Source organism: Papio anubis, chromosome Y (genome assembly GCF_008728515.1).
Source record: "Papio anubis isolate 15944 chromosome Y, Panubis1.0, whole genome shotgun sequence".
Classification (NCBI taxonomy): domain Eukaryota; kingdom Metazoa; phylum Chordata; class Mammalia; order Primates; family Cercopithecidae; genus Papio; species Papio anubis.
In genome coordinates, this window is record NC_044997.1 from 7,243,176 (window position 1) to 7,264,295 (window position 21,120).

Here is a 21,120-nt window from a genome sequence, read left to right on the forward strand (position 1 = left end):
TTTGGTTTCTGCTAGTTGCTGACTACAACCATCTATCTCTGTTTTCCTTAATTCCTGCTATGTAGGAAATTTCATTTCCTTATCAATGCGACCAGATATTCCAAGTGCTTCTCATTTCTGTGATTGCCCACCTAACTGTCTTTCTTCCTATGCCCCCCTGGATTGTAGGATGTGTGAAATCACACTATTCCTTTGGCATAGTCAAGATAGTAGCCAGCCCTATGATATGCAGCTAAAAGGTTTTGGGATTAGATGTATATTACTTGTGGAGAAGCTTAGATTCAGAGTTTACGTCCAAACAGAGTTCAGTCCTATGTCCAAGAATAGTGTCCATGACTGACACCTGTACAGTCATTCATTATGCTCACTCTGAATCTGGACAGATAGCCACTGAATATTTACAACTTAGACAATCTTGTTCTCTGTGATATAGGAGACTCAGGAATACAGAGTCCCTTTCACTTCCAGAAGCAGATAATTTAGGACTAGTCCCTTAGGTACAGACTGTAAAATTTGTGACACATGATGTATGCAGAAGCTACTTCAAAGGAGGGTCTACAGACCTTGATTTCTCACCAGAGAAAGCCAGGGAGGAGATCTTGCAGAGTGCCTGCTTTCTCATTCTGCATTGCAGAAGTCACACAAGTTTCTTCCAGGAAGAATCTGCAAGTCAGATTTCCTCCTGTGGCAAGGCAGAGAAGAAGGCCAGAAGGCCTGAGAGGTGTTCACTCTCACATTTATACTTTACCGAAAATATGTCCGGGGAGAAGAGCAGGTGGGATTTGTTGCTAGAACAAGCCTGTGAAGCAAGAATGCTGTATCTGGTGACAGAAGGGAAGTGCTCTCTCTTCCATTCAGGAGTTCACAGATCTAACTCCCTGATTTTTTCTGGCAAGTGATGGCAGAAATTTGCTATTAGAGCAAGCCAGGGAAGTGAGTGTGGGAAGTTCTTTTCTTCTCATTTGTACTTGGAAGTATTCTGACTCTCTGCCTCCTTCTAGACACAGACTGCAGGAAATTTTGCTGGAGCAAGTCAGGGAAAATGTCTTAGGGAGAGCTGTCTCTCTGTGTTTGGCTCATAGAGGTCTGTCTCCAGTCTATTTTGAGAGAATCATTTCAGAAATCACTGAAGGAAGTGAAAGAAGGCACAGTGATTGCCATTATTCTCGTTTAGACTTTCAGTAGTATTTGTTGTAGCCTCCTTCCAAAAACAGATTTCAGAGATATATTACTAAAGTAAGCTAGGGAAGAAGGAATTAAAAGTGCTGAGACTTTTCTTCCTGCTCCTGAAGACTTTAAACCTCTTTCCAGGGAGAGAAAAAAGGCTTTCCTAATCACTGAAGGAAGCCAGGGAAGAAGGCCCAGCCAATGGTGCCCTTCCCATTAGGCTCCACAAGGTTTACTCTTTGTTTTGAGTAGAGATTACAACCTTGGTTACAACTCCCTTGGGTTGTAATTCTCTTCACCCTGATACTCTTTTTTGAGAGAGAAATATATTCTTCATTGTGAAATGTTTCTTCCAAGCCTGGTGTGAAAGTCAGCTCTATTTAATATACATATATATATATTTTTTCAGTGAACATTAGTCCTTTACTCCTGATCTGAAACTCTCTTCTTCATGGCTGTCTTTCTTTATAGGACACCCATTTCCTTCTGTGTAGGTTGGATATCTATTCTTTCTGACTCCCCTACTAGCAGAAATTATTTTCTGGCTTACTGGAATTAAGTCAGGAATTCCTGACTTCCTGATATCCCTGAGTAGGGAACTATTTTCTTACTTCATAGGATAAAATGATTTTTCTTTAGATTTGTTTTCACAATAGAGATTATTCCCTAACTTTCTGAGCTTAAAGTGTCTTTTTTTGCTATCACTTCTTGGTAGGAATTACTACTTGACTCCTGGAGTGAAAATCTTGTCTATGTTTTCTCTCCTTATCTAATACAGATTATTATCTGACTCTGTGCTAAACATCATATCTTTTCATTGTTGTTGTTTTACTGGTGATTAATACCAGACTTTATGGGATAGAGGTATCTTTTTAGTGGATATCTTATCTAAACAGAAATTCTTCCCTGATTTCTGCCATAGTACTCTTTTTTCTGGCTATTTTACTTCAATGGGAGGTATTCCCTGCCTCCTGGGGTAGAAAATTCTTGTTCTTGATTGTTTTTCTGATGGAAAACTTTTCCCTGGTTTGGAAATTTCTGACCTTATTTGCTGAGTAGGAAAAAAAAATTCCTGACTCTATTTCCTGTGTAGAAATTTCCTGACTCCTGGAGTGAAAACCTGTTTTTCCTGGCTCTGTTTCACAAGAGAAATTATTTTCCTGATTGGACATCATGTCTTTCCAGTCCTCTTCCTTTAGCAAAAATTATATTTTCTCACTTTTTGCTTTGAAAGACCTTCGTCCTGGCTCTTGTATCAAGTGGAACACCTGAGCTGTAAGTCACTTCTTATCAGCTCTCTTTTCTGACTCTCTGGCTAGATAGCTCTTCTTTCTGGTCTCTTTGTTAATGGGTAAAATTTTCTGACTACTTGATTGTCACTCTCTCCTAAGTGAGAATAATCTCACGTGATTCTGAGCTCATAGTCACTTCTTCTTGGTTCCCTGTCCTAAATTGGTATTATTCTCTGAGTCCTTGGACTGAATTTCTTATTTTTCTTTGTTCTTTTCTCTGAGGTAAATATTAAATGAGCTCTGTGATGAAAGACTGTTTTTCTACTTCTTTTTTTGATTGAAGATTATTTCCTAGCTCCCTGGGATAGATGTTTGTCATCCCTCACTCTTTTTCCTGATTTGAAATTTTTCTCCGACATTTGGCGTCAATATTCTTCTTTCTGACTCTATTTCCTGATAGGAATTATACTCTGAGTTTGTTCCAAATCCTTCCTTCTCTCTCTAAAAACACAATAATGATTATTCTAACTTTCTTAGGTAGAAGTTACTTCTTATGGACTCTCTCTTTCCCAAGTGCCATTTATTCCTAATGTGCATGAAGTATTTTCCTCCTGGTGTTTCCCTTACTAGGGATTATTGTCTGACTCCAGGAGATGGACAGTTTCTCATTTTGTTTTTCTTAACTTTTTTTCCTTTATTCCAATTTTAATTCCAAGATTATTCCAATTTTTCCAATTTTTTGAGGATTACTTCCTGATATGTTAGTTGGAAATCTCTTCTTCCTGGCTCTTTTTCTTTATTGGGTATTATCCCGTCTCCTAGGGTGACATTTTCTTTTCCCAGGTTATCATTTTTCTTATGATTATTTCCTGATCCTTGGGGTTGCAAGTCTCTCTTGCCTTGCTCTCTAACCTGACTGGAAATTGTATCCTGATTTCCAAGTCCGCAACTCTTTTTTTGTTGGCTATGCTTCATGTTTGAGATTACTCCTTTAGGTTCTGTGTTGTATACCCTTCTTCTTCCCAAGAGAGGCTCATTCTCTGACATTTTTGGCCTGAATTTTCCTCTTGGATGTCTATTCTCAAGTAAGACTTTTTCCCTGTTTCTCTACGCTATCTACTCCCTGAGTGGGGTTTTCCCTGACTCCACTGGCTGGGTGACCTTTTTTTCTAGCCTCTTTCCTGAGTGGAAATTATTTACTGATTCCCTATGTTGCAGATCTTTCTTCCTTAACAGGAATTTCCCCATCTTTCTGGCCTGTCAGAGCTATCTTAATGTATCTCTATCTCTAACTCTGTCTCTATATCTATCTTTCTATCTCACCAACTCTATCTCTAATCTCCACTGAAGTTCTTTGTCACCTCTCTGTTCTTCACTTGGATTCTTGCCTCTACCATGGAAGTCTTGTAGCCAACTAAAACCCACTTTCTCGAACCCTTGTAGACTTTAGGTTTTGCTTACTCTATATTCTTGCTTTGGCATGCATTTTTTGAGGATAATTTGGAACTTTAATGGTCTTTGAGAAACTTAACATCTACTACACTGGTGCCTCTTTGATGTCTTCCTTCTTACTACTCATGTTTCTTGTTTCTTCTTTCACCACCTTCAATCTTTCTTTTACATTCTTTGAATTCTTTGACATACCCTCCTTCATACCTCTCATCATCCATTCTTCTATTTACCCCTAAACAAGCCATTTTCATTTCTATTTCAGCCTTTCAACTCTCTATGTAGGCTCAGAGGGGCTTAAATCAGAGGCTCTTGAGGGGATTGTGTATCTTCCCCACCCTCCAAAAAATTGTTGGCCTGAAGTTGAAATGAAAAAACGGCTAATTAGAAGAGACTGAGTATTTTATCTACCAAGCCTTTGGAGACATCCAGATTGCAACTAGATGTATTCTATGCCTAAAATATAGTCTTCTGGCTCCATAGATAAAATATTAGAGCAGAATAGTATCACAAAAGTCTACTTCACCAATACGGACAAAAGGTATTAGACCTCCTATTGAATAGGTAACCTTGTCTCATTTGCCAGAAGAACAATTTAGATACAATATAAAATGGATATAAACCAGTGAGTTTTATACTACTCTATTGCCTCATTAATGCCCAAATTTTAGGAGAGCTATAAAATCTGTTTGTCTCTATCTATATTTTTATGCATATATGCTATATGTGTGTGATATATTTCTACCTCTGGATATTACCAAGTTAATTTTTAATATCACTTAAAAGGGTGCTATTCAAATTGGCCTAGAGATAAATGAGCACTATTGTGAATTACATACTCCTAATAATCCTAGAAATACATATTCCAGTTCACATCACTCATGCAAATATTTAGTAACTAATATTACTTTAAAATTTTTTAATACAAACAGCTACATATTAGGGATTGTTGTTATTATTAAGTATAAAAAGACATCTATGGGCCAGGCATGGTGGCTCATGCATTTAATCCCAGCACTTTGGCAGGCCGAGGCAGGTGCATCATCTGGGATCAGGAGTTTGAGGTCAGCCTGGCCAACATTACGAAACCCCATCTCTACTAGAAATACAAAAATTAGCCATGAATAGTGGTATGCACCTGCAATCCCAGCTACTTGGAAGACCGATGCAGGAGAATTGCTTGAATCTGGGAGGCGGAGGCAGGGCTTGCAATGAGCTGAGATCATGCCACTGTCATCCATCCTGGGCAAGAGGGTGAGACTCAGTCTAAAAAAAAAAAAAGAGAGGGAATACATTTGTCATTTGTATCCTTCTTGGATTTACTAATTTACTACTTAAGCTGTGTTATGGTCACTGGATATTTAAGATTTTATAAACATTTATATGGCTATTGAGTCATTTCTGAAGTTCAGTAAGTATGTATTCCCTTTCAACGGAACCTAATTAGAGCCTCTTTTTTTTTTTTTTTTTTTTTTTATACAAAGCCTTGTCTGAAATGTCAAATACATGTAAGAATGATTTGCTTAAAATCAGAGATAAGTAGGCAGCTTTAAGAACTAAACTTGATTGTGGAGAAAATACTTATACAGTCCTCTTGGAAAATACAGTCTGGTAATTGGTTAAGAGTTCCTAGCCCTTTAGGAGGTGAGGAAGGTCACTTCTGGGCAAGCTCTGGAACCTCACAATATTTGGAGACTTTGTGAGGAAAGGAATTCAACCAAATGTATAGGTTCTGAAAGGGAAGCCTGGTGGCAAGTTCCTGGCTTGGTTTCTAGTCTCAAAGCTTTAAAAAGTATACTCTCTCAAAGCTTTAAAAAGTATAATCTGAAACTAGTTATATAAAGTTCTAACAAACTAAACTGGAAAGGCCTCTGTGGCCAGGCATGGTGGCTCACACCTGCAATCCCAGCACATTCAGAGGCAGAGGTGGGAGAATCACTTAAGTCCAGAAGTTCAAGACTAGCCTAGGCAACATGGTAAAATCCCATCTCCAAAATCAAACAAAAAGACAAACAAATGAGATATAAAATTAGCCAAATATGATGGTGTGCGCCTATGGTCTCACCTATTCAGGAGGCTGAGGTGGGAGGATCACTTGAGCCCATGAGGTTGAGACTGCAGTAAGCCAGACACTGTCTCTAATTTAAAAAATAATATATATGTGTGTGTATATATATATAAAATTTACATATATATGTGTGTGTGTATGTGTATATGTGTGTGTGTGTGTGTGTGTGTGTGTGTATATGCCTTTGTGGTCAATGACAACTCTTATTGCATTGAATATACCTATTCAATATAGGTATACTCTTAGGTAAAAAATGAGGACAGAACTAGTCACACCAGACTTATTTTGTGAACAAGAGTCAAGAGAAATAACTGCAAAGAGAATTTTGTTTCAATGGAAAACTAAAACCGCCCATGTGAGTTGTCTTACATATTTTATTAGTCTACAATATCAATTCTCATTTTATCCAATATATAGCTACAACTCTCCAAACTAAAATTTCAACACTGTGTCCCTCTTTCATGATTTAGCATCACTGAAAACTGAAACTGCCCAGTTGTCCCCAAACCTTTAAGCTGAAGGTAGATGACTACATATGAACAATTTAAAAAATCATCTTCATGCCTTTAATACCTGATGCCAACACTGGAGGTATTAAAAACTGCAAACCAAAGAATTCATCACTGCCATCCTCACTCCACCATCTAAAAAATACTTTAAGCTCAACATATAGAATTGTTAATTGCCTGCCCTCTGGAATGAGAAAAGGGCCTTTGATGGAAAGTAATCAGGTCAGGAAGACAGTACCCTCATAAATGTTATTAGCACCTTCCTAAAGGACTACAGAGTTCCCAAGCCACTTCTGCCATGTGTAGACTCAGCAAGAGGGGTGTTTAAAATCCAGGAAGTGGCTGGGTGCGGTGGCTGACGCCTGTAATCCCGGCACTCTGGGAGGCCAATGCAGGTGGATCATGAGGTCAGGAGATCGAGACCATCCTGGCAAAAATGGTCAAGACTTGTCTCTACTAAAATACAAAAAATTAGCCAGGCATGGTGGTGCGTGCCTGTAGCCCCAGCTACTTGGGAGGTTGAAGCAGGAGAATCACTGGAACCCTGGAAGCAGAGGCTGCAGTGAGCTGAGATTGTGCCACTGAACTCCAGCCTGGTGACAGAGCAAGACTCCATCTCAAAAATAAATAAATAAATAAATAAATAAATAAATAAATAAATAAATAAATAAATAAAAGCTGGGTACAGTGCCTCACACCTGTAATCCCAGTACTTTGGGAGGCCAAAGCAGGTGGATGACAAGGAGATTGAGTCCATCTGGGCTAACACGGTGAAACCCTGTCTCTACTAAAAATACAAAAAATTAGCAAGGCATGGTGGTGGGCACCTGTAGTCCCAGCTAATCGGGAGGCTGAGGCAGAAGAATGGCATGAACATGGGAGGCGGAGCTTGCAGTGAACTGAGATTGTGCCACTGCACTCCAACCTGGGCAACAGAGCGAGACTTCATCTCAACATAAATAAATAAATAAATAAATAAATAAATAAATATAAAAATAAAATCCAGGAAGTGACCCCACATTTAAACACTGTATTTGCTGATGCCTTGACTTTGGGCTTCTTAACCTCTGGGATTACAAGAAATATTTATTAAAAATCACCAAGTCCACATATTTTCTTAAGCAATGCCTGTGGACAAAGATGTTAAAAAATTATCCTATTATTCATTCAAAAGCATTATGTTCCTAAGAAAAATGATGCAATAAGGCTTTAGCTCTTGTTATATGCAGGCTTTTCAGAATTTATTCTAACTTGTTGAAACAGAATTCTTATTCCAAAGTTGATCAATTGTATCTTACATGTTACTTTTCTGTTTCCCATACTTTTTAATCATTAGGACAGACTGTCTCATGGAGATAGAGTTAAAATATCCTAGAGACAGAGTACCATAGACACTTTGTCCTTTTGTTTTGTTTTGTTTTTGACAGTGTCTTGCTTTGTCAGGCAGGTTGAAATGCAGTGGAGCAAAAAACAGGGTTACTGCAGCCTGGACCTCATGGGCTCAAGTGATCCTCCCACTTTAGCCCCCAAGGATCTGGGACTACACTGATACACTACCACATCCAACAATGTTTTGTCTATTTTATCGACAAGATTTCTCCATGTTTCCAGGCTGGTCTCAAACTCCTGAGTTGAAGTGATATGCCCACCTCAGCCACCCAAAATGCTGGGATTAAAGACCTGAGCCATCACACCTGGACAGACACTGTTTCTTGTGTTGCTACTGTGAAGATACACAAGACTAGGGAGTTATATCCTTTCACTTAATCCTCACAATCCTACATTATAGGTGAATGAAAACCCAACTTCATAACATAAATAACTCACTTGAAAATCAAAGTTGGTATCTTCTGCCTTCAAAATTATTTGTAACCTTACCCTATACAAATTATGATCTTGTCAAAATTTTCTCATAAAAATATGTCCTTCTTACAGATTAGTATGTTAATATTAAGAATTATGGACTGTAAAACTCTGGACCTTCATATATTTCATTTCTTTAGGTTGTATGATCAGGAAAATTAATTGGTTTACTTATTTGGGTCCAAATTTTTTCATTTTTATCATTAGATGGTATCTTAAAACTTTACATAATCGCCTTTCTGAAGCTTATTATGTTGTTTTATGTTTTATATATTTCACTTTCCAAAAACCATGAGGTTTAAAGCATTCCTATTCATATCTTCATTTAAATCTGATAGTCTGAGCCTGGTGGCTCATGCCTGTAATCCTAGCACTTTGGGAGGCCTAAGAGGGTGAATCAGGATTTTAAGACCAGTCTGGCCAACATGGTGAAATGCTGTCCGTACTAAAAATACAAAAAAATTAGCCAGCCCTGGTAACACACACCTGTAAACCCAGTTACTCAGGATGCTGAGGCAGGAGAATAGCTTGAACCCAGAAGGTAGTGGTCACAGAGAGCCAAGATCCAGTCACTGCAGCCAAGCTTGGGCAACAAAGCTAGACTCTGCCAAAAAAAAAAAAAAAAAAAAAAAAAAAAGATAAAAAAACAAGAATTCTAGATAATTTCTATTTATAAGAACTTGTTGCTAAACTATTACATACAACAACCATTGTCAAATATTATAGGAAATAATTAACATGAGTCCCTCCCATGTAAAAACACTTATTTTCCACTATTTAAACGAGAACACTAAGTTTCATTAAGCTATGTACTTAGGAAACATCTGGTTCAGTTTTTTTTTAGGTGGAAAATGATGTTTTCATCACCATTATCCCCCTTCAGTCACAGAAAGGCTTCAGGTATGTTCTGGATGTCTTAAACTTTAGTATCAACCATATCTAATTATTTCCTTTGACCTACATGATTCTTTTGAATTATAAACATTTTATGGTGAGGCAGACAGTTTTGTAGTCTTTCTGAAGAGTTCTCAAACTTTTAAAACTTGTAAGTTTTTAAAGAGAAACAGCATAATTAGAAAACCTGTGCAGCTTGTAAGGGAGATGTAACCTATGCCTACTTTTGTATCTGTTGATATTTAAAGCTATAAAAGAAAATTTCAACAAACACCACCATTCAATATCCTATTTAATTTGCTTTTAAGCACGTGTAGCAATAAAATCAGGCATTATGCATTACATGTATAATTTTATTCTGAAAATTTTAATATAGCTGTATCATCTAATAGTTTTCAAATAGCATTAACAATTATGAAATTACTTTGAAAAAAATTCCATTTTATCTTAATACCTCAAAAAATTCATGGAGGAAGTTAGGATCTACCTCTCCCCCTAAAATCAACATTTTGTTTTAGTGTTACTCACATAATGTTACAGAAATAACATTTTAATTTTTGATTTGCAAGCAAGGTTTGGTATGCAATAACTATTATCTTTCTTTTTTTTTTCTTTTATTCTTTTTATTTTGTGAGACAGTTTCGCTTTGTCACCCAGGCTGGAGTACAGTGACAAGATCCGGGTTCACTGCACCATCTGCCCCCTGGGTTCAAGCAATTCTCCTGCCTCTGCCTCCTGAGTACCAAGGTAACTATTAGTTTTAATAGCTCCTTTAATATCTGCTTTGGGCTCCTTTTACACATTGGTTTCCCTCACCACTTTCTGTAGATGCCCCATAAATTGAGCTACCATATCTTTCATGAGGAGAAAGGTGCACCCTATCCACAGAAGGTAGATTCCTTCATTCCTTTTGGCAACCGTGCTCATGACCACAGGAATATAAATCACCGCAGCTCCGTGAGTAACTCTCCTGACTTCTGCCGTATCTGTCTCATGTACTGTTATAATCATAGTGACTGCTCCCACCATAACTCATCCAAGGCGCTCTCATGCAGGTGGTGCACCATGAGAGGTCACTGCAAGGTTGATAAAATATATAACTTATAATGAACTATATTTAAACATTTTTAATGGTATCACTAATGCATGTATCAGTTAAAGTACTATTTGGAAAATCTTCTTTCCTCTGTCTTCACTGATAGCATATTAATTATGCCTGAAATAGTCAAAAGGTTTTATTTAAAAGAAGTATAAGAATAGTATTTCCAAGCATAAGAAAGCTGATTTTAAAGTAAATGGCACATTTTCTGAAAATGAACTGAAGTTCTCACCTACATGTTCACTATGCATTATACTGTTAACAATTCTCAGTGTTTAAACGTGTTATATTTTTCCTTTATGATTTTCCTTAAAATTGTATTAAAACAATGATGTGGCCTATTAATATAATACTATAGTTTACAAATCACACCTGGACACTTACCATAACTCTGATGTGCATCTCTGTAAGAACTTCCACTTGAAAGTTCAGAATGATGTCTACCATGGCCCCTACGATAGCCATCACGGTCACTAAATTTAAAAAAGGTTTACTAATGTCAAACCTTAAGAAAGGAACAACTTAAGAAATCTATTTGACAAAACCAATAATTATTATAGTACCTATATCCTCCAGAGGAATGTTCATCCCGACTAGAATGACCATAATCATGGTATCCATAACCTCTAGGTGGTGGACCATCATCCCTGGTGTCTCAGGAACTCGTATGAATTCTGCTTCCGTAAGTTAAAGCAACAAATTCTAAATTATCAACTTCTCGTATCCCAAACATAAATAACTTACAACTTAAACAAAATGAAGGGCCAAATACTTGAATAGATATTTTTCCACATAAAATATGCAAATGTTCAAAAAGCACATGGAACAAATAATCATAATTAGTTATTCAGAAAATGCATTTCAAAACCAAAATGAGATACTGTACTTCACATATACTGGAATGGGAATAAATTTTAAAAAGCAGGAAATATCAAGTGTTTGAGAAGATGTAGGTAATTTGGAACCCGGTGTTAGTTGGAATAGAAAATGACGCAGCTACTATGCAGAAATGCAGTGGTTCCTCAAGAAAAAAAAAAACAAAAAACTATCATAAGACCAAGCAATTCCACTCATCTATACTGAGAATTGAATAAGTGTATGCAAACAAATATTTGTATATAGAAATACAGTAGTGGAAACAACCCAAATAAAATAATGGGTCAGCAGCTTGTGTAAGGAAAGAAGTGCTACCATGTAAACGATCCTTCAGGGCATCCTGCAAAGGAAAGGAGACAGTTATAAAAAGTCCTGTATTGTTTGAGCCCACCAACGTGAAATACCCGGAACAGGTACCTTCAGAGGCAGAAAACAGGTTGCTGTTTGTTAGGGGCTGAGGGAAGGGAGAAAACGAAAGGAACTGCTTAACTGGTAGTGGGGTTGTAGTTTGGAGTGATGAAAATGTTTTGGAACTAGATGGAGGTAGCTGTTGCACCACATAGAATGTATTAAATGTCATTTATTTACCTTAAAATGTTTAATTTTGTTACGTAGATTTCATAACCATAACAAAAGTTGACCATTTTTCCAGTTTTCCCTTACCTATTCTTAGTTGCATAAACCTTATCTCCTGGTGACACAAGGTCATTTCTCTGGGAAGAACCTGGCTCTCTGTGTGAAAGACCTCTGCATTCTCTCATCCACCTGACATGGGACATTTAATGTTAAAATGATTAAATATTAAGTAAAGAACACAAAATCTGAAACACAATTTTTTTCTTCTCTAAAACAACTTTTTAAAATTATTTCTTGTATGACTCCTTTCTTCTTTCTCTAAATTACTAAACACTCATGACAACTTAAGTATATCCTCTGACTTTTCTTAATCCCATGGCTCCCACAAAGTCATTTTTTCTAACGAAACTGAAGGTAGACTTTAATTCTTACGTAAAAGTTCATTTTTAATTGTTAATAGTTATTATTTTTCTTTTCATATGAATTACTGATGACTACTAATGACACAAGGAAAACATGTAAAACCATTAAACTCTTCACTGAATATAGTTTACATACAATGTCCTTTCTCAACTGAAGAAAGTAGATTTTCCCATGTTTTTCAATCCATCTCTCACACACAAATATTGCTACCTTTGAATGACCGCATGCTAAATTTTTACATAAAAGTGCTCCTTTATCTCTAAGTGATTGGCTCTATCTTAAATGTTGACAAATTAAAATGTACTAGTGCAGCTCTTCTAATGGTGGCCAATATTTAATTTTACTGCAATTAGCAGTACTATTAAAGGGGTCATTACAATATTGTACCTCTCTCAAAAATAGCAAACTTCCTCCTTTAACATATTCTTCACATGCCAATTCATAGAGGTCAGTCTTTCACATATGATGTTTTCACTGGCTAGTCTTCTAATGGAAATGTGATGCTTGTGTATTCTGAAATCAATAAATACTTAACTTCACCGATACTCTACATGTGAAATATAAAATTGAAAATGGCAGTTTTCAGTTTCCTCCATATTATGATGGAGGACTAGGTAAGAATTTTAATTTGTTCTGTTTAAATTTCTTTGCCAAGAACTGCCACTCCACTTTATTGTCTTGTTTTCTTCTGTTCAGTCTGAAATCTCATACTTCTCAAAAACATTACTTCTATTCAATCCTACTGTTGACCTCATGTTGCTTAGAACTAAATTCTCTCCTCATAAAATTCCCAATCCTACAGTAAGAATCTTGTGATAAGGTTTCAACATCCTTGTACAATCTTAGTAATTGTATTAATAAATATTATTTAAGCCCAGTTAAAATAGCTCATTTTTAGTCATACAAAAACAACTGTCTATCAGGTAGCATTTACCTTGGCCCCCCGCATCCCACTATTGCTTCTTGCCACAGTAGAAGGGGCAGGGTTTTTTGTTCTTTTTGAGATGGAGTCTTACTCTGTCATCCAGGTTGGAGTGCAGTGGCACAATCTGCGCTCACTGCAAGCTCCACCTCCCATGTTCAGGACATTCTCCTGCCTCAGTCTCCCAAGTAACTGGGATTACAGGTGCCTTCCACCACACCCATGTAAATTTATTTTATTTTATTTTATTTTTATTTTTAGTAGAGATGGGCTTCACCATGTTAGCCAGGATGGTCTCCATCTCCGGACCTTGTGATCCTCCTGCCTTGGCCTCCCAAAGTACTGGAATTACAGGCATGAACCACCCTGCCTGGCCCAGAAGGAGCAGATTTTTTAGGAAAAGGACATCCGCTTCTTGATGGATTTTTTTTAACTGGAAATGGTCCCCTAGAAGAAGTCATGTTGAGATCTAAGAGTGTATCCACCATCTTCTGTTTTTAAAAAAAAATTTTTTTTTATGGCCAGGTGCAGTGGCTCATGCCTGTAATCCCAGCACTTTGGGAGGCTGAGGCGGGCGGATCATGAGGTCAGGAGATCAAGACCATTCTGACTAACACGGTGAAATGCCATCTCTACTAAAAACACAAAAAATTAGCCAGGGTGGTGGCAGGCGCCTGTATTTCCAGCTACTCATCAGCCAACCTTTCTTAAACTGTTCATTCCCCTCTGAAACTTGTAAGTACTTCCTTTATTTTCCTTCTTAACTTTTGTGTCCGTATTACACTTATATTTGTTCTTACACAATAAGATATGTTAGATGAAGTAATTTAGAAATAACATCTACAGAAATCACCTGTTCTTGTGCTTGAAAACTATGGGGAAAAAGAAATTATCATGGATTACTACACGTAAGTCAAAATTATTTCCATACCTAACACAAAACCATGAGCCAAAAGCAACTTTCAGTTTCTACAAAAATTTAAAATATGAAAGTATAACCGTGAATAAAAATATACTTTCTGCTGTGTACCATGAACTGTGCTAGATGTAAGAGAAATAAAAGCAACTAGGAAAACTTAAATATGTACTAAAAACAATTTAATAATCAATAGATTAATACATGGTACAGTGAGGACAAATACCCCCAATATACAATGAGGAAGAAAATGTAAAATCTAAGCTGTTTTTGAAGCATAAGTTGCTGTTTTTGAGACACATGTAGTGAAGAATAACTCTTAAGAAGTCCAAAAAAGCATATTGGTAAAGCACAAAGAGTAATGGCACCTAAAAACAGATTGGGATAATGTTATAAAACAAAAAGGCTCCAAAGTATCCAGAATGCTATGATTTTGATGGTAATATAAAGGAATTCAGTAGGTAATAGAATTACACAAAAGTTTAAAGCTGTAATAAACACACAATCACTAGAATTTAAGATTCAATAAGACAGAGACCATTGGTTGGATCAAATAAGTCCTCAAACACACTGGGAAAATGAGTAATTAGGTATTAATGTTACATAAATCACTCTGGTGATAGGATAAAAATGTTTTAAGGAGAAAAAGAGCGAGGATGGAGCAAAAATGCCAGTTAGTAGTTCAGTTACCCAACCTCAATGTTCTCATATTATTTTCTACTTTCAAGTACTTAACAGTTCCTTAAATGTAATGTCTTGTTTAAATATACTTTCTCAAGAATGTATTTTCAGAAAATGCAAAATAATCTTACCTTCTTGTGAGTCTGTCTAGATGTCTCACTATAGAAGATTTCCATTTTGAAGTCTGTCTATCCATAGTTTGTCTATGCTATAGAAGTATTTCCATGAATTGGAAGTAATTCCATTAATAGCATTTAATAAATACTGACTGATTTCTTTCATTTTTGTGAGGGTTCCTTCAAAGTTTTAAAGCTGCTTGAAAGCTCTGAAAATCTATACTTTAAATACTAACATACAAATAGGATCACCATATATTGATTTATGTAACATTTATTCCAATATCCTTCCAACTACACTTGCACTTACATGGCAAAAAGAAGAGGATGGCTAAACCATTTGAGCTCATATGACATTATGCCATCTTTAAAAGTTCAGTGATACTAAAAAGACCCTGAAATGCTCTTAAGTGAAGAACAGTTACGATATTATTAATAAGGGCCTGTTACATTTCCAATCATATCTTCAGCAGCATTTTTAGCATCTGCAGTGTCCTCAAAATAAATACAAAGCATCTGAACTTGCTGGTTTCCTAATCATTTATCAGAAGAACTAAAATACATGAAAACACTTTACATTTATATAATGGACTCACCACAGTCCTAACAAACCAAAAAAAAAAAAAATGCATTTCACATCATTATCATGACTCTTAATACTAAGTCACCTGCATATTCAGCCTATTTTATTCCAATTTGTTCCCCAGCTCCACAACACATTTACTTTTGGTTCATTTTCCTTTCTTAGCAGTAGGTGACCTTTACCACAGAGCCTTCACCTGCTGCCATGAGAATTTTCCCAATATCGAAGAGAAACTTGAAAGTAACACTTTAAAAACAAATACATATTTTTATTTATGTACTCAGTAAATATACTGGGCATATATTTACTTTGAAAAATCTATATATAACCAACACACAGACAGACACACACACACACACATATATATATAACAGTTGCCTTCCAATATGGGACCATATTTCCCAAATACCGCTTTAAGCATCTTTTCATTGGTTTCTAAACGGAGGCCACCAAAGAAAAGCCTGCCAGGTCGATCTGCTTCCACCATTTTGCTGTAAATGGCAAAAAACAATAAAAATTTAAAAATCGATATTTAGATAACAATAAGTAAGACAAAAGATAATTTTCTTTTACATACTGTGTTGAAAACTCAAGTGAAATTTCCTGACAGAGGCTGGCATCTTTTTAGTATTTCTGACTTTAAATAGGTAAAATGTGTAACATACAGAGTGAAAGGGGCAGTGACTTCAAGGACAAATGCTACATTTTAAAAAGTACCTGACAAAAACTTGTTTGCAAAAATGAGATGAGAAAAATTATTGTAATTTTCTTAAGCTGCAATACGCAGAATGTCCCATTTAAATAATTATATTTGAAAACTATATATACGGTACAATGTGATGTTTAAATTGTGGTTACAAATCTATTGGCATAATTAGTTTCTTTCTTACCAAAACCCACTGTAGCACTGAGAGGTGACAACATGCTAGCTGCCCTCAACTTCGGGCCACCCCGGCCTCTGCGTCCACTCTGGCGGCGCTTGAGGAGCCCTTCAGCCCACCACTGCACTGTGGGAGCTCCTCTCTGGGCTAGCCAAGGCCCTAGACGGTTCCCTCTGCTTGCGAGGAGGTGTGGAAGGAGAGGCTCCGGCGTGAAACCGGGTTGCGCCGCCCGGCTCTCTCAGGCCAGCGCGAGTTCCGGGTGGGCGTGGGCTCTTCGGGCCCCAGAGCTGCTAGGTGGCGCCGCCAGCCCCAGCAGTGAGGGGCTTAGCACCCATGCCAGCAGCTGCAGAGGGTGCGCCCGGTACCCCAGCGGTGCCAGCCCACCAGCACTGTGCTGTAATTCTCTCAGGGCCTCAGCTGCCTCCCCGAGGCGCAGGACTCGGGATCTGTAGCCTGCCAAGCCCAAGCCTCTTCCCAGCCTTGGGCTCCTGTGCCACTGGAGCCTCCCTGACGAGCACCGCCCCCTGCTCTGCGGCATCCGGTAGCATCCACCACACTAGGGCTGAGGAGTGCCGGTGCACCGTGCTGGACAGGTGGGCAGCTCTGCCTGTGGCCCCTGTGCGAGATCCACCAGGTGAAGCCAGCTGGCCTCCTGGGTTTAGTGGGGACTTGGAGAAACATTCTGTCCAGGTAAAGGATTGTAAACGCACCAATCAGCACTCTGTGTCTAGCTCAGGGATTGTAAACACACCAATCATCACTCTGTCAAAATTGACCAATCAGCTCTCTGTAAAAGGGGCAAATCAGTTCTCTGTAAAATAGACCAATTAGTTATCCACAAAATAGACCAATCAGTTCTCTGTAAAATGGACCAATCAGCAGGATGTGGGTGGTGTCAAATAAGGGAATAAAAGAAGACTGCCGGAAACACCTGGCTGGTAACCAGCTCAGGTGCCTTTGCTTATGGTGGGGGATCTGTTTTGCTCTTTAGGGCAAATCTTGCTGCTGCTGATTCTTTGAGTTCATGCGCCTTTATGAGCTGTAATACTCACCGGGAAGGTCTGCAACTTCACTCCTGAAGTCAGCAAAACCACAAACCCACCAGAAGGAAGAAACTTCAGACACATCTGAACATCTGAAGGAACAAACTCTGGGCACACCATCTTTAAGAATTGTTAACACTCACAGCGCAGGTCCACAGCTTCATTCTTGAGGTCAGGGAGAACAAGAATCCACCAATTCTGGGCACAGCATTTTAGTCTCACATTCTTTTTGTCACTTTCTTAGCATAAAAAACATTAATTTAACCGTGGCTCTGTCTACATTATGGGTACACCTTTTACATTTTGAACAGATAATAGTTCCCTTTGTATCTATTGATAGTTACTTGAGGGAATGTGTTTATTAATGTTATATGTAATTGAGTAGTATATTATACTTAATTAATAACTAATACAAATAAAGAATTAGTAAGTTAGCTAGTGAGACTACACCACAGGAAAAATAGATGTGTAAATAAAACATTATGGTCGATGTCGTAAGATGTATGAGAAAATTCTTCAGTGTTTTTTTAAAAAGAGGATACATGTAAAGTCATTTTCTAAATAATAAAGATCAACCTCTTTGACAAAATATGTACATATATTTTATACCAAGTTCATTTTTAGAAGTCCCATTACATTTGTATAATTTTTATTAGCCCAAATTTGCAAGGCAGGAAACTTGTTGCAAGCCTTTCAAAGTTACACAGTTGTAGGAGTCTATTACTAAAAAGAAAGGTTTAAACTAACAAATCTTACCTCCATACATACTTAAAGAAAACTGTCTCTTATAAAGACATTGTAAAAAGCAAGATTGAAAATGATTTTTAATGTATTACGTATACTACCAAGAAACATTTTCTAGGCAGAGATAAAACGTGCAGATGAATGGAGTTATTAAAATCTGTGTGATGGAAAGAAAAGCAAAAACAGATACATAGATATTTGCTGTGAGAATGTGCAGAAACATGCAGTGTTACAAGTAAAAGTCAACTTGGTGGAATAACCTTCATTTTCTTGTGATCAATGAAGTAGGACTAAATATACAAAGACCAGGGAATGTCAGTAGTGGACACAGGGAAGGAGGGCAAGTTCAGGAAACATTTTGCTTGCCATGCAAATAGGCTACTTTTTTAGGGCAGCAGTTAATAATCATTGGGCCAAAAGTTTAATGTTTGCAAGACACTATAATGCATGTGGTGATTTGTAAAATATAAAGTTAGGCAAACCAAGAAAAATCTAACCTTCACCAATTAATAGCTGTGTGAAGTTAGACTGCTTAATCTTTGAAATTTACCCAGTCAACAAAGAATATAATAATGGTACCTACTAGATATTGTCATCATAAGATTAATAATTTACTGAGCACAGTACATGTGACATAGTTTAGGGCTCAAAAATATATAGAATTGTTGTAAATACATTTATTTTCAGTGAGACCTAGAGGTTTACTTGCACTCCTTCTTTGTTTAGAGACTGGTCAAAAATATACAAAATATGCTTCAAAAAATTGTGTTGCTTTGGATGTTTTGCATCACATAAAACATCCAATAGTTTAATTATATTATTGTATACTTACACTTCTACATGCATAAACAAGGAAGACAAAGAAATGAACAAATACACATGCATGAGTACACACACATACTCACATACACACACACATTGGAAGAATAACTAATGAGAATAATTTAACAAGAGAAAGAAACATAAAAGATATAAGAAATCTTTGCAATATTATCATAGTGATGTGGAAAATAAGATAACAGATAATTTCAAAAATGATTTATCAATAATTGTTTGGAAAGAAAAATCCTATGTGTAGGCCCAGCTTGGTGGCTCATGCCTATAATTCCAGCACATTGGGGGGCCAAGGGCGGCCAGATGACTTGAGGCCAGGAGTTCCAGGCCAGTCTGGGCAAAATGATGAAACCCTCTCTGTACCAAAAGTACATACAATTAGCTAGGAGTCATGGCATGGGCCTGCAGTCCCAAGCTACCGGTGGTGAACTTGGAGAATCCCTTAAACCCAGTAGATGCAGTTTGCACTAAGCCGAGATTACGCCACTGGACTCTGGACTAGGTGATACAGCATGACCCTGTATCAAAACAAAACAAGTAAACACACGGAAAACCAAATTTGTATGTAATGAATCCTAGGGAATAAACACGAAAAATCTGCTTGGAAGTCACTATTTTGCTGACAAATTCTTCCTTCTTACTTTCCCTTTCTTTCTCTTTTTCCCTTCCCTTCTCTTCTCTTTCTTTTCCTTTCTCCCTTCCTTCCTTCTTTTCTTCTTTTGTTTGTTCTTTTTGTTGTTGTTGTTGTTGTTTTCAGACAGGATCTCTGTCCCCAGGCTGCAGCGGTGCCATCGTAGCTCACTGAAGCCTCCAATTCCAAGTCTCATGTATCCTCTTCCTTTGCTTTCCTGATAGTTAAGACTTTAAGAGAATGAGTACATGACAGGATGATAAATATCATATATTACTGGGGAGTTGTGAATGTGATAACAAATTAAACATAAAATTGCAAATATTGAAAACACAATAACAGCAAATTTAGAAGATGTTTGGTAGACTTTGTTTTGTTTTAACAAAAGTAAACATACTGTTTCAATCTCATCCATCAGTCTTGCTTCTTGGAATTTTTCCAACTAAATTAACAACATGTTTGCATCAAAATCTGTTCTATAGCAGTTAAGTGGATAAACTGTGGTTTATGGAATATTTATGGAATACTGTGCAGCAATGAAAAAAATCAGCTTTCAAGTCATGAAAAAACATTGAAAGAACTTAAATGTATATTTACAAGTGAAATAAGCCAATCAGAAAATGCTACACATATTATTTCAAATATATGACAATCTAGAAAAAAATTGTTGAAGAATTAAAATGATTAGTGATCACAATGATTTACAAGGGAGAGTGGAATAAACAGGCACAACTCAGGTGATTATTAGAGTACACAATAGTGAAACTATTCTGTTTCATAGTACAATTGTGGATTCATTTTATTACATGTTTGCCAAAACCCATAGAATGTGCAACAGTAAAAGTGAACCCTAATGTAAATTGCAGATATTGAAAGATAATGTGTTGGTGTAGGTTTATGAATTGTAACAAACATACCACTCTCATCAGAAATGTTGACAGCGGGGAAGGCTGTACATGTCTGCACCAGATGTAAGGGAGCTTTCTGTACTTTCTACTCAATTTTGTTGTAAGGCTAAAACTACTCTACTAAGATTTATTGATTTAAAAGCCTCAGTAATTAAGATCTATGTTTCAGTGCAATAGTCATAAATAATTATTAATAAAAAATTAATGTGGAACAAAATATTTTATGGAAAGATAAGATCAGTATCAATATTAATGCTATGCTAAGGAATATTGAAGCAGGAAGCAAAATAAAGAATAATATGCTATGTTTAAAAATATTATAATTATGATTATTGCGTTATTTTGGATTATGAAAACATTGCATTAAAGCATTCTCTGTGTTGATTATTCAATTCTTTTGGTGACCTTTAACTTTTGCATTTAAAGTATTTGCATTCACTTCATCTGCTTAACTTGTAGTTTACTATATCTTGGAGTAGTATGGTAGACACAATGCAGGACAGGCAAGCCCCAAACAGAGCTAAGCCCCCTGCTTTCTTGGCTTTGTCCAGGAAAGAATTCAATGTCAAACCAGAGGTAGAAAAAAAATAGCTTAGCTGATGAGATAGCATTACTGCTCTTGCAGTGTTACAGCTCTGTGACTCATCTTTCAGAACAGCGCTATGCCATAGCAAGAGAGGAACAGCTCAGGGATATTTTTTTTTT

The 21,120-nt window shown here is 36.9% G+C and overlaps 1 pseudogene; it reads right to left on the reverse strand.

The window, feature by feature from the left end:
- Positions 1 to 9,843: 9,843 nt before the first annotated feature.
- LOC116272342 lies at positions 9,844 to 10,936 on the reverse strand (annotated as a pseudogene).
- Between the last annotated feature and the right edge of the window lie 10,184 nt (positions 10,937 to 21,120).